This window comes from Hakea prostrata, chromosome 1, assembly GCF_041222555.1.
Source record: "Hakea prostrata isolate BN-2017 chromosome 1, UWA_Hpros_2, whole genome shotgun sequence".
In the NCBI taxonomy this organism is placed as follows: Eukaryota; Viridiplantae; Streptophyta; class Magnoliopsida; order Proteales; family Proteaceae; genus Hakea; species Hakea prostrata.
The window spans coordinates 78748628-78753942 of NC_142600.1; the positions used below are offsets into that span (position 1 = coordinate 78748628).

The window sequence follows — 5315 nt, forward strand, 5'->3', positions numbered from 1 at the left end:
CTTTATGGCCATCTATCTACCAACATGGCGCCGTCCCTAGCTCCGGTCCACCAGATGTAGGGCCCAGCTATTGGTATTCCTTCGGGTCTGTCCGTTTCTGAAATTTATGATATTTATCACGTTTAGAAATGACCATTTATTTTCTTTTAGATATCTGCCATGTGTCTCTACATCACATCATATGGTTGAAATTCATTTAACAATCACATCAAAGAATTTATTGATGTGACTGATAAATATATTTCAACCATTTAATGTGATGTTAAGATACATGCCACACATCTACAAGAAAATCAATGGACCTAATATTGGTCTTATTTATTTTAAGTAAAAAGGGAAGTAAATGGATAGATGGATCCATACGTTGCGTGGCCTGCCATGGGTCTGAGAGACTGAGCTGATGAACTTTGGTAAAACAAACCGAAGTTGAATCAACCAAATTTTTGGATGTTATTTGTGTGGAGCATCTTACGTGGGGGGTGCTTTAGTACATATGCGGTATGCCATGCCATGTAGATTCTATTGAATTCAAATAGTTCAAAACATGATTGATCAATTTTAAAGAAAAGTTTATTTTATTTCATTTAAGTTAGTTAATGTAGAATATGACATTTTGAGTGACAAGAATTCAATGAAATTTATGTGATTTCCATCCAACGGTAGTGAGCAGGCGTCACATGCAGCACCTGGTTTGACCCGCACCACACAAGCACGATCAATGATATTAATTAATGAACTGAACGTCCTTTTGAGGAGTCCGGATCAGCTACCGGTCGAGGAAGCACGACGACTTTACCACCATAAATATAGGGGGAGCCATGAGTTGGGTGATGGGTTCTTTTTATTTTTATTTTTATTTTTTTACCTCTGAGCCCCACATGATTTGTGGTGGTAAACCCGTCAAGGAGCACAGAGTGCCCATCTAATGGGGTGATTATCCGAATTCATCCTTTTGAGTCCTCCCTCCCCACCACTAGGCCCAACCCGTTCCTATCCACTGTCCATCAACTCTACTCTATTATTACTCTAATAATAATAATAATTATTATTATTATTATTATTATAAAATCAATAATAATGTAATGAATTAATGATAATAAACAATTAAAGACAAGATAGCTAGGTAGGTAGGTAGGTAGGTAGCATCGAATAAAGGTTAACCCCTTGGCACTCCCGATCCCGTTAGGTTTTTTGGCTCATCGTCTTCCTTCTCAAATCCCAAGAACAAAAATTCTCCTTTGAATTAAGGTGTCCTGGAAAGGATAGCTAGGTGGGTGGTGCGTTGCGTGGGCCGTGGGGCTCCTCTCTCTTTCTCTCTTTCAAATTCAATACTGTTTCGATCCCCATCCAGTACTCATGGCCGGCCCCTCGACCTCGCAAGTCGCATCGCTTTGGATACCGAATGGACTTTCTTATTATATTCATTATCTTCACCATGAGATGAGAACTGAGAACTGAGAACTGAGAACTGAGTAGGGGTTGGACGAGGAGAATGAAAGAGAGAAGATTGTGATGATGATGATGATGGTGACTTTAGCGATGCAAATAGTATATCCCGATCTGATTGAGACTGACTTTCATTGACATGCTCGCTCAGCCAGAATCCCAAGAATGTTACCCTAAGAAAAGCCAGAATTCCAAGAAAGAAGCATTTTATTACATAGGATCATCATTTCACCTTCACTCTCATTCACTTTGACGCTGTCGGGATGTCGAACCAAACCACCAATGCACCAAAGAGTTGGGCCACCCAATTAGTAGTTTAGTACTCTGTATTCCAGCCCCAGCCCATCATTATTAATGAGTTTTATTTATTTATTTATTTATAGGCTTATTTAATTTATAAAGTGGAAAAAACGTACATCACCTGCTGTGCTCGACCCCATCTCTCGATTGATCCTCTTCCAAGCTCGATCGATCAGTCATTTCAGATCATGGTACCTCTGATTGGGAACGGACGTTAAATCACATCGTGATTGATTCTAAGTATTCTTTTTGGTCTGACAGATAAAAAACCTCAGCAACGGTGGAATCTATTCAGTGAATTCGACGCCTTGAGAATATAAATTAGCCTTATAGGACCTTATGTATATATACATACATACATACATCCATACACCCATCTAATGGATAAGAAATTTCTAGCAATAACGAACTACTCAGAAATTTTGAATTATTCTTGTGTGGTGCTACTTATATACAGTAAAGTCATAAAATTTTGAGTTGGCTTTTATATGATGCTGATGATTCGATTGCTAAGGGCCTGTTTGGTTACATAAATCTTTGGATTCATGAATCTGAGAATTATATCCGTTTAGTTGTAGAAATCTCTAGATTCATGAAATCTAGAGATTCACCTTTTTACACTAAAAACGTGAACCAGTAGATTTATGGGTAAGGGGTGAAATCCAGAGATTTCAAAAAAGTTATACATTTGCACATTCACAAAAATTACGTCGATCAAATAATTTTTTAGGATGAATCCACAAATTTCATTCCACAACCAAACATCTAATTTTATAAATTATAACTCCATATATTTTAAATCTCTAGATATTTGAAATCTCTAAACTCATAACCAAACATGCCCTAAATGAATCAGTTGATGACATTTTTACTATCCTATCTCAAATATTTGTAAATCTTCGGATGAGATTTAAGTGAGGTCCAAAGAAAGAAATAGTAAAAAGGATTCATACCCTGGTCCACTACGACTCAACTGTTGTTTAAAACGCCAAGGACATTTCATTCTTACCCTCCAAAAAATATATATTTTATTACTCGATCTGTGAGTTGATCATGAATCAGACAGTATGTACAGACAGAGAGACAAGGAAAAAAAGAAAAGAGAAGACTTTTGAGTTTTTATAAATATATTTTGATAAATAAATTAATAAAAAGTCTAGGCGTCTATGGATCCCCACGTAAGTACAGTAATAATAGTAAAAAGGTCGAATATTCATGGAACGAACATTCAATTCATTATTCTTTTTTCATTCATGTCAATTAAGTTCAACGGTTTATATGGACTATACTAGGTCTTTGATAGGGCTGGTCTATAATTGTGCGGGTAATTTATCGGGCTAATATTTGCATAGGTCGAACTCAAAAGTCCAAACATTGCATAATGGAGCTACTTGTGTATGGATTTGCATCCCCTCTTTAGTTTATCTCAAAAAAAAATATTAAGTCTCAATAATCTATAAATGTCCCTGTACGGAATAAGTGATATAATCTATATTGAAGGAACTAGAAGAGCTAGAGATAAACCTAAGATAACTTTAGGAGAAGTGGTGAGAAATGATATGTATAGCTTAGGCATTGTATTTAGCTTGGCCTCGAAGAACTGATTGGAGGATAAGAATCCATGTAGTCGACTCCATTTAGTTGGAACAAGTCTTGTTGTTATTGTTGTTGTTGACCTCATATACGGATCCAATTCCATTGTGATTTGTGAGGTATATGGGCCGGGTTACTTATTGCTTCCTTCTTTATTCCTACATCATCTGCTGCTGGTGGACCCCTCCATACATTGATTCCACGTCTACCGTTATAAAGGATTCATCTCATTTCAAATTTAATTACCATTAACCACCACCTTGGCTAGCTAACACCATCCCCACCACCATGAGCACCACCAACTCCCGGTCAAAAGCAATAGTGTCATGGTGAGAAATTATTGATTGCTGCTTTCTTTCTTTCTTTCTTTATTTTCTTGAATGCCGATTGCTTTGATCCGCTAATTAATTACTTTAACCATGCCGCAAGCCCAACGCCATCCATACTAATCGATCAGATCTCCTCTTCCATATTCAATCAATTGCATGCATAAATGTCGTTCCGTTGCGGCTTTGGCTTTATTATAGAGATTGCTTGCTTATATAAATATATACATATTACTTATATATACATAGATAGCCGCCCTGGTGAGCAGCTTTGTACCAAGCACCAACTACTCAACTTATTAGTTAGTAGCGAACCTAAGCAAAGCAAAGCAAAGCAAAGCAAAGCAAAGCAAATGTCTAAGTTCCTCGCCAAATCTCCCAAGCACTGCGCCGAAAAGCACAGACTCAACTTTGACAAGCTACCCAAGAAGCTACTCTACGCCCTCTCCACCTTTCTCCTCTCAGTTTTCTCGCTCATCTTCCTTGTCTGGCTCATTCTACGACCCTCCAAGCCTGACTTCTACCTCAAGGAAGCAGATATCTACCAGTTAGACCTGATGAAGGCCACTGCGACGGCCACGGCGACGGCCACGGCCACGGCCACGGTCCTTCCTCCTGATGATGATGATCACCTTGATCTCAATTCTTCCATACAGGTCACTCTGGTCACCATCAACCCCAATAAGAAACTTATTGGAGTGTACTACGACCAGCTCCAAGTCTACGCCTCGTACAAGGGGCAACTGATTACCGTCTACACTGATCTTCCACCGTTCTATCAGGGGCCTCAAGACAGCAATCTCTTGACAGCTTCCCTGGTAGGTGCCGCCCTCCCTGTGGCCCCATCTCTCGGTTACCAAGTGGCTCGGGATCAAACGGCCGGTACTCTCATTTTGAGCCTCAAGGTGAACGCAAGACTACGATGGAAGGTTTGGACCTGGGTTTCCCCCAGATATCGTTTTAATGTCAACTGTGTTGCTATCATCGCCTTTCGCCCAAACGTCGTCGTACCTCCCACCCTCACTTCCAAACTAGGTTCTCCTTGTTCTACTACTGTTGTATGAACTGATCGATCATCATGAAATTACTACTACTGCTGCTCAACTCCAACTCCAACTCCAACTCCAACTCATCTCCAACTCCAACCTTGTATGTACGTATGTATGTATGTATGTATGTATCGGTGAGATAGAGTCTACCTGATCGATTTATTTATATCGTAGGTAGCTCAATTTAGTAAGTCTTAATATATATATTGGTTTTGAATTTTTTTTCGTTTTTCTTTTTAATTATCTTGGCCTCTTTCTAATTTCCTCAGGTGATCTTTATTTCGTTAATGTCAAATACCACTTCAGCATAACTTCATAAGGTAGGATAGAAAGCTATGTTGTAGATTGGGACATTGGAGTGGGATGCTATCATCTTTTCTCGTCTTCCTTTTTACTTCTTTTTAGTAAAATAGACTTTAAGGGTGATTGGGATCGGAAGCAAAGGTTGATTAGTGTGTGTTAATTTTGCCCTTTGTTTCAGTCCTGCGTATTTAATATGCAGGACTGTCAAGCAAAAAATTCCAGACTGCTGGATCGAAATCTCGACCGAAATTTTAGATCCAACTATCCAAAATTTCGCATGACAGTCCTGCGCATTAAA

General features: G+C 38.8%; 1 pseudogene; it reads left to right on the plus strand.

Moving 5' to 3' along the window:
* The first annotated feature begins 3932 nt into the window (after window positions 1-3932).
* LOC149030291 (NDR1/HIN1-like protein 26 pseudogene) lies at window positions 3933-5014 on the plus strand (annotated as a pseudogene).
* The last annotated feature ends 301 nt before the right edge of the window (window positions 5015-5315 follow it).